Consider the following 9,798-nt stretch of genomic DNA (forward strand, 5'->3'; position numbering starts at 1 on the left):
CCTGAGTTCCCCCCTTCTCACAGAGGTTTACCACTGCTCCTTGGAATTCCCCTCTCCTCTGCCTGCTTTTGCCATCCACCCTGACTCCTCTTTGGCCTGTCTGTCCTTCACCCCCATCCTTTGCCAGCACCCTGGGAGCTGCCCAAGTCCTTGAAAGAGCAACAGCAAGTTCCTGCTGTCGTGGGACAAGAGTTACTCCAGCATTCAGCCCTTCCCTTTGGGCAGACTGAAGCAGTATGATGTGCAACCTTGCTGTGTCAAACACTCTCCCTACTTAATCTGCGATGACATTCAAAGCACATGGAAAGGCAAGTGCATCCCTTCCTCCCCAAGCTCTCTGCCATCACTACCCTGAATGGAGACACAGGTTCCCCTGGGAGGGAGCTGCATGCCCAGTGCTTGCTCTGGGGCAGGCCACGACAGCAAGGCTGCATTAGAAAATGCCAGGGCCTTTGCATCATCTCTGCAATGCTGAGGACTTTCATGCATCGGTGGCACATTCTGGGTTCATGCCAGCAGAACTGGCACTCCTGAGAGCACAACCCAGGCACTGAGAGGGCTTTCTGATCTGAGGAGGACAGAGGCAGAGCCATTACAGAGAAGCAGGAGAAGTCAGGGGCCAACAGAAAATGAGGCATGTTTTCCAGCAGGGAAGAGGATAGGGTCACTGGGACCTGCAGCCAGGGGGTAGTCCAGCAGTGCCTACCAAGAGCCGAGGACAAAAATGGGTTGGTTCAGCCCATGCCAGACACCCACATGTGCCAGCAGGTCGCAGCTAGGCTTGTCTCACAGCACCTGATCCTGAGCACACCCCTTTGCCCATGGCACCCTGCAGCCGCCTTACCTCAGTCTGGCCAGCACCACCTCCAGCCCTGGGCATGCATCCAGAGCCATCGGCCCCAGCACTCCGCAAGGAGCACAGAGCGCCCACTGCCAGCCTCGCCTCCCACAGGAGGGCACTAGCAAGCCACAGGCCCGCAGAGATGCTGACAGCCTGTCTCCAGCCAGCTCTACTGCTTTAACACCTCCTTCCCCTCCTGACCCTGGTGTTTCAGGCCAGGATCGGGCCCCTGACACTCTTTAACCCCCTCCTGGCCAGTGCATGGCCAGTAGTTCCCATCACATACCAGCACAGCTCTTCTAGTAAGGAAAAGGAAAGCGATGTATCGTTTGATAAATGAAAGTACCTTTATACCACTGTAATCATGACAGTAGTTGCATAAGCCGGGACTCCCCCCGCATCAGCTCCTTCATCTCCTTCCCTGTGCTGCAGGTCCCAGTCTGTAAATGCTGCCCAGGAGGCCACAAGAGGTACTTAATAAGTACCTGCAAGGTGCATAAGGTCTCTTCCTAAAGCCTGAGCATGCCAGGTGTTATTACTGCAGAGCAGGTGTCAAATGTTTCAGCCTCCCCCAAAATTATTTTTATGAGCTCTTCAATTGCCTGTCACAGGAAGATGCCTCAAGGAGACCTGAGTTCTCTGAAAAGAGGGGGAAAGGCACCCAGATCAAACACGCTGACAAATACAGCCTGTGACAGCAATTGCTGTATTACAGTTTTTTAAACCTTATGTTTCACATCTGGTTTGTCATGGCTGTTGTAGGTGGGCTCAGTGCACGGTAAATCAGGATAACAAACCTACATTTACCATGATCCTTTCATCCCCTAGGATACCAAAGCACACCATTTAATTGCACTCAACCTGCACATAGATTTCATAAATAAAGGAATGATGAATTAGCACAGCTGCTGCAGCATTCACGCAAGTTACTAAGACACAATCTCCTTGTGCAATCAATCCAGCCTCACGCTTTAGTGTTTTGTCATAAATTGAGGTCAGGAAGAAATGTTCTCCGTACCTGGAATGCAGCGCTGCTAAACTAGCTGAGTACAGGGAGACACTTAAGGGTGTAGTAATCTGTCTTCCCTGTGCAAATCTCAGAAATCATTGCAAATATTCATTTGATGGAGCTCCCATGCAGTAGATGAGCACTGATCCTGCACAGGAGCAGGAGGAATGTGATACAGGGGAGAGATTATCTGCCTCACATTAGGCAGGAGGAAAGCCTGGATGATCCCTTTGACCTTAAAATTGGTATCTTGTTACTCCCTTCGTCCAGCAAGGGAAACAGAGGAGAGAGGTAAGAGTCCTTGCCACGCTCATGACACACAGCGGGCCTGGTTTAGAAGCCCCTCCTTTGCCCATTCCAGTCTCTGCTGATCACTCCCTCAATCAGGTTCAGTCTGTATTTTGTATGCAGAGGGATTCAAATGCTGCTTCTGGAAACTAATCAGCCCATGAGCCTCCTCATGGTCAAAGGGTCAGTGGATTCCCCTGGACCTCCTGACCATGTTATAGCTTCAAACTTCCTGTTTATCTCCCACCAAATGCCTCAGAGACACCATCCAGAGCTAAGCCCTTCTCTGGAGCTTGATGCTGTCCCAGCTCTGGCCTGGGAGCAGGCAATTTCAGGCATCCTTGCCATGTGCTTCCTCATCATGCCTCAGCTGCAAAATCACTTTCCTGCTTCCTGCGAGGACTGAGAACTGTTTCTTGCACTTTGGCTGGTAAAAAGGATGATAATTACCCCTAATCAGTCTGCAGCAAAAACACAGGCCACAGCAGAAGCAGGGGGCAGCCACCATGAGGAATGGAACCCAATGTTTCCAAGTCACTGATAAAACAGGATCAAAGAGGGTGGAAATGTTTTACCAGCTGTAAAAAGCCTGCCTGGACCAAGGCTCTTCCTTGGAGAAAGGCCCTTTCTGCCCACAGGCCATCCTTGGCTGGGACCTGTGCACATCCATGGGGCAGTTTCTCATTTTTCTTCTTGGTATAGGTGGGGAATTTGGCATGAGGTTCATTTTTGCCTCTGAGGGCAAGCAATAAGTTTCCCCAGGAAAAGAGCATAGTAATGTGGAGATACGGTCTGCTGCCCTGCATGGGAGCTGAGCTGCCAGGGCTCTGTTGTGTCCTGTCATGAGCACCTGGGTGTCCCAGGGGACAGAGCAGTCAGGGCTGGGCAGTGATGGGGGAGAGGGATAGCACTGCAGAATGGCATCTGACAGGTGCACTGCCAAGGCCATGTTCGCGGGGTGGGCAGTGCCACACTGCTGGCTGCTGTAGGTCTTCCTCACCTCCCCGCAAGCCTGCGCTGCCCAGGACCCCAGCCCCAGGTCACTGCCATTTAAATCGGGGGAAGAGAGCGCTGGGCAGCACATTGGCTGGGCTGGGCAGCATGGGGATGTGTGGCAGATGAGCACCTTCAGGACCAGGCGAGGAGACATCAGCAGGTCACCCCAGGCTGTCCCAGTGCCATGTGCTGGGCAGCCTCTGCGGCAGCACAGGTACTGCCAGGGCACTGAGAGAGTAGCACAAGCTTTCTGCCAGCTCCCGAGGTTATCAGCTGCTCCTTGGAGTTCAAGACAAAGAATGATCACAAAAGCCACCACAGCCAGTGCAGGGCCCCAGCTTTGGTGGGGGAATCTCAGCAACAAGCAGTGAAATCTACCAAAGGATGCAGTGGACAGAGCAGCTGTTGCACCAGGACCCTGTGCTCGGTCCCAGCTGAGTGCAGGAACCTGCTGGTTTCCTCTTCTCAGCCAGGCAGACAGTGCTGCAGCAGGTACAGTGGGACCGACTGCAAGAAGCAGCCCAGCTTCGGGGTTCAGAGACAGCTCCAAATTATCAATTGAGTAAGGTGTCAGTAACTAAATCAGGAGCCTGCCTTGTGTTTGCTGTCCAAATGCCGCACCCTCATGTCAATTCCCAGGACAGTGTTTAAGTCAGCAGTTGTAGTGGAGGGGTTTTGCCTCTCTGGTCTGCCACCACACCTGGCAGAGCAGAGGAGGCTGTGGGTGACTGCAGAGGGTAGGATCAGATCCAGGGGTTAATACCTGTCCCTGACACAGGCCAGCAGCAGACATTTCAAGGAAGATGTGAGAAATACGACAATGGACAGGGGGGCGCATGCCAGGGGACACAGCTACACCCCCATGGGATGCAGCTACCTGACTCCAAGGCCACGGTACTGGTCACCACCAGTGTCGTAAGGACATTTCCTACCCAGGCAGTCGGCTGCCCGCCTGGATGTGGCAGGGCCCAAAGGCCCTGTGCCCAGCAGCCCAAGAGGTGGGCAAGATGGCTGCTGGCTGGCCATCCCGGACGGTGGCGTGAGGGATCCGTCCTCCGTGGGACATCCCCATGGCTCATTCCAGCCCTTCACTGCAGCAGGGAGATTTGTATGGCTGATAACGGTGGCAGCGGGGAGAGGTGGGAGGTGGTGAGGGAGAGGAGGAAACAGCCTGTGTGTGAAAGAGAGACCACAGAGACAGATTGCTTATAAATCAGTCCTGGGCCTGCCAAGCCCTTGCCAGGCATCTGGTAGATTGTGTTACGCTATCTGGAGAAAGTTTAATATAAAAAGCCAATAATCCCTGTGATAAGAGGGGTGATAAGGGACAGCATGGCCTTGAGTCCCACAGGAGATGGACTGGATATGGCAGGGAGCCGGGGCCCAGCGTCCAGCCCCCTCCCCCCGCCATCCCCGGCACCGTGACCTCCCTGGCACCTCTCGCCCCCCCAGGTGAAGCTGGTCAGCCAGGCAGGGAGCCAGGGCCCTGGCCCAGCCACGGCAGATGGGTGGTGAAGGGGTGGGCCGTACCGTAGGAGTGAGCCGTACTGTAGGTGCTGCATGGACAGCCTGGTCCCCAGGCCCTCGGCTGTGAGATCTGCCTCCATGTGAGCCATGAGCACTGAGAGCAAACCAGGCAGCCAGCAGCGCTCCTCCCTGCAGGAGCCACAGGGCTGCAGAGGTGTCTGAGCGGCTGTATCACAGCGACTCCTGGGAGAGGGAAGGGGCAGGGGCAGGCGAGGGGCTGTCAGACAGCTCAGCAATGTGGGAGCCTGGTGCCAGGATGCCAGCCCCCTGCCAGCCTCTGCTCTGGCCCTTGGGCATGCTGCTGGAGTCCTGCAGGCCCCTGACGTCCCTGGGGGGCCTGACCTGAGTCACAGGCAATGAGTCTGTGTGTGGCCCATCACAGCAGTCTGTGGAGAGGGGAGAAAGCCACCTCTGCCCTGGGAGAGCAAGGCTGCATCATGAGATGTGTGGGAATGGCCCACAGGCAACCCACCCAAGGGATCCTGGCTGAAACATGCTCTGTGAAAATGCCTCCCTTGTCCCAAGCACCTCTCCTTGTGCCCCAAGATGTGCTAACCCTTCCCACATGCAGTCCCTGCTGACTGCCTGCAACAGCAAACTGCTGATTGTAGGGTGCAAGGAACCACAGAAAGAAACCTAAATGTAGTCCTGAGAGGTTGAAGCAAAACGCAGAATTAACCCCTGCAGCTTCAAAGCACTGGAAACCACGTGGTTCCACATTAAAGTCAGCAGGGAAACTTTGCACAAGGGTTCTGCTGCTGTGTGCAAGTCATCGAGGTCAGGCATGTACCCGGCAGAGCTGCCGGTGAGCAGAAGCATGCAGTTCCTCTGCCCAGCCCTGGCCAGAGCAAAGCTGCAGGGCTGGGCGCAGCAGGAGCTGGTCCCGCTGCCTTGCTGCCTGTGAAAATGGGCTGGAAAAACAGGGAGGGTGGAAGGGGAGAAGCCTGTGAGCACCAGCAGTGTGGCACGGGCTAATAGCCTGCAAGTTGCCGACCACTGTACCTTATAAAATGCCTCACAGATGTCTGAATATAGGGTGGCAGTGGGGGATGGCACTCTGCAAAGCCAAGCTTTACATCCTGGGGTGGGACTGGGATTTGTTAGCAGCTGGTGTATGGATGGCAGCTGAAGTTTAACGAGTTTGGTGGGTCTCAGTACTGTTTCTACCGGAAAGAGTCCACGGCATTCAAACCACAACTAAGAGAAGGAGGAGCCACTGGCTGAACCACGCCACCTCCAGCGAGGTCCTGTCCACACTGCGCTGAGGCATGCAGTGCCCAGGGCAGCCCAAATTTCTCAGACTCAATCCTGCAAAGCACTTGTGTATGGGGTCAGCTTTAGGTGTTGGAACTCAAGAGTCATCCTGAGGTGGGGGGGGGGGGGCAGAGGAAAAAACCTTCCTTGTCTCAGGGCCTGAATTGCTGCTGTGCCTTTTTTATTTCTTCCTCTTTAATTCCAGATAAAAGAGATGGTATTCTCAGGGTAAAGGCAGGATCTTAGAGCTTATATTTCCATTGCAATGACAGCATGACTTCCACCTTGTGTCCAGAGCTTCACAGAAGAAAGTGTCTGTACAGCCTCTCTCCCTGAACCAGTGCTGGAGTGGGATATAATATCTGAATAATTTACAAAGGCTCTTCATTAAACAGATTTATTTTTGGCAGCTTTGTTAGACTGCTCCTTTTAGGAACAAATAGGAAGTTGTTCTGGTCTGATTAGGACATCCCTGTACGAACCCTTCCTGCTGAGGCCAGGGACTGGGACAGCCTATTGCTCCATTAGCAATGCTAAATATAAACTCCCGGTCCCGGGTAACCAGGCTCCAGCATCAGTGGCCAGGCGACTTGGCGAGCGAGAATGTCCCTAGACACGCATGTCACGGGAAGTGGGAGCAATGGCAGGATCTTCCCTCCAGCCCCTGCGGGCAGGAGACCAGCATGGAGGCATGGGAGAGGTCCAGTCCTGCACCGGCTCTGAGCAGGAGACTGCTCCTGCTCTCCAGCCAGACAAGCCCACAGGCTTGGGCAAGCTCAGGATGTGGTGAAAGGCAAAGCTCAGCGTGGACACGGTGTGGTACAACCTGAGAGCACACGGCTGGGGGCAGACATGAGGCCAGCAGGCATGCCACGAGATCACCATGCGTACTACAGTGCCTTACAGTGATGCTAAAGGCAGGCATGGCACCTTCCTCCCTGGAAGGCTGATGCCAAGCAGGGTGCCACGGGAGAGGTGGAAGTGGCTCCTCCAGCCCCTGTGTCCTGGTTGCCCTGGCCTGGAGACCCCCTTGCCAGCCTCCCACACTAAGCCCAAGTGTCAGGCCCTCAACTAAGCTGTCAACATCAGAAGCCAAGTCCCTGGCTGCCCTCTGTGGCCCCTCCAAAGGGTGGTCAGGCTTCCCTAGGAGCAGACACACTCCCTGGAAACCCACCTGCAAGCTCAGCCCAACCCCGACCCAGTCCTGCTCCTGACAGAAGTGTTGGAGGCGGGGGGATCCACTTCAGCAGCAGCTTTCCAACATTGCTGTAAAACAGCCTCATAGCAGACAAATGTTGGTTCTTGGAGAGCTTCTACGCATGTGCTCAGAGCTCCCTTCCTGCACTGGAAAAACCCTCATTTCCTGAGCCAGGTCTGAGGTGGGCTGTGGGAATCCCCTCCTTTTTCTGGGGTGTGTTTAAGGCAGGCTCCTCCACACGCTGTTTTGCTGCCATGCCCGGGCCATGTTCACCCTGCTGACACATGCAGGCCCACTGCTTGGGCAAGGTTATAATTCCCCCTTCTTCAGATGCAGACACATTGCCCGGCTGGAGACAGGCCCATTAAAGAGTCATTTACTAGGCACAAGCGAGTTTGTGTTCCCCTGGATTGGGATTTGCCAAGATTATACCATAAATTAGTGTGTTTCCTGGAAGAAAGTAAGGAGATTAAAAAAAAGATAAAATGGAACATTTTGTAGCCAGCATAAAAGCCAATAAAGGACCATTTCAATTCCCGCTTGGAAGGGAGCAACTGCAAGTTGTTGCAAAGAGAGGGGAAGGCAGTGCAGGGCAGTGTGAGCAGGGCTCCTGTGCTTTCACCGTGACCAAGGGATGACTTGACATGCACGTTCCTGTTACCCCCCACTGCTGGGGAGCCCGGCTGGGGCCAAAGCTGCCAGCAAGCTGGCAGTGCAGCTGCCCAGCCATTCCCCCCATCACACGCCTCAGAGAGGCACCGCGAGCCCTTTCCGGAGGCCGGGGTCTGGGCTGGGGTGCTGTGTGGCAGAGACGTGGAGGCTGGGCGCAGCTGAGCTGAGGAAAGCTTCATACTGGCAGCCTGGGGCCTGGGAAGAGTGCCTCTGCCTCATCTTCTGGGACATTCAATCTACTCTTCTAATTATTATTGTTGTTTAAAGAAGTCCATCAACCACAGGAAGAGCCCGGTCCTCTTTCTATCAAGGACAAATGCTTCATGGCTTTGGCAGTACCATTGTTAGGAATACCTGTTGTTTCAGGTTGCTACGTGGCAACTTCGCTGCTTTATCTCAACTGGAAAAAATTTCATTCAAGTTAAAGAAGAAATTATAAAATCTAGATGAGCAATGAAGGGGTGAGCTAGAAAAGGAGAGCAGAGATGCTACCAGGCTTGGCAGGCAGACAGATATTCCTGAGTGTCTCACAAACGTGTGTGTACATAGCTGTGCTAAAAGGCAGCCACCACTGGGTGAAGACTGTACCTTTGGCCCCGGCTGCCCTCCTTGTCTTACCTGAGAGGACTGATAAGGCAAGACATCCACTCTGGAGGTCTCGTCTCAAAGTTTGTCCTGCTCTGCATCATGACCAACCCCTGCAATATTCTGGATGGGAAGATATTAACAGACACCAACTGCTCTGCAGGCACAGCATGCCAGATCATCCTTCAGCACCTCTAACATGGGCAAAGTCTGTAAAATGGGAGAAACAACCTGCCGTGTATTTAGGGGCCATCTCGTCTTATGTGCATGTACATCATGTTGCACAGGGCAGTTGACATTGTGGTTTAGGTCTTTAGCTGCTGCAGGAATACACATAATCTGTTCTTCCAAACTAGCAGCAAACGTGAGCCTCCTGACCCACACATATGCTCAAAGGGTGTTTTTTAACTAAAGGGAGTTAAACTAACTTCTTAGAACAACACAGGAGCCCTTCTGCAAATGAAGCCGGAGCAGTCTGAATGGTGCAAACCTTGCAGGCAGCAGCCATCCAAAAGGATCCCAAGCTCCAATGCTCCCCTTGGGATGAGCTGGCCCAGCCCAGAAGCTTCTCAGTGGCCACACGCACGGGATCACAGTGACAGACCTTGCACCAGCATTCCCACTGCAAAGTGCAGGAGAGAGCCCACAGCCCCTGATTTCGAACACGTGATTTGTACGGCATTTGCATGCTGCACATTTCTTCTGCACTTAACATAATCATCTCTATAATAGATACCTAATTCCTATAATGGAGTGGGGGCTATTACCTGCAAGGCCAGTCTGTTCTGTGCTGGGGGCCAAGGATGATACAGCTCTCAAACCAGGCACTGTGTATCTATCCGAATCATCACTTAGCTGACAGCCAAACCCTTCTGCATCCCATTGTCCCTTCCTTCCCTGACATGGCAGCAAGGTGACAAGCCTGGCATGGAACACAAGACATGCTCCAGACTTGCTCCAGTGTCTCCCACTGAAGGCAGAGCTCACCAGAGAGGCAGGCCTGAGCTTTGCAAGGAGACAGCGGTAACCTAGTCTGGTCTTCCGCACATACCAATTACAAACTGCATCTCACTACCCTTGTGCAAAGCCCAAGCTAGGGTGGCTCAGTTTCTCTACATGTAAAAAGGGGACTAGGATGCTGACCAGCTGCAGGGAGACTGTCTACCCTGTTTTCCAACCCTTATTCTGCAGGGACATAAAGCCTGCCTGCACTATTAATAATCCTTGGCATGAAGCTGTCACAGTTTTCACTAATATGGAGATGTTGAAGTGAAAAAGCTACTGCACAATATGCAGGAGGTGTCACGATAACTCAGCTGCTATATTGTTCTCTTTAAAAGTAAATACCCCAACAGCCCAGGCCGCATTGCTGGAGTCATGAGGCGTAGGGTTTTATTTTTAATCAGAAAATGTACTGATTTTTAAAGA

The sequence above is a fragment of the Nipponia nippon genome, unplaced genomic scaffold, assembly GCF_047370975.1.
Source record: "Nipponia nippon isolate SJK-2023a ecotype South Korea unplaced genomic scaffold, ASM4737097v1 scaffold_31, whole genome shotgun sequence".
In the NCBI taxonomy this organism is placed as follows: Eukaryota; Metazoa; Chordata; class Aves; order Pelecaniformes; family Threskiornithidae; genus Nipponia; species Nipponia nippon.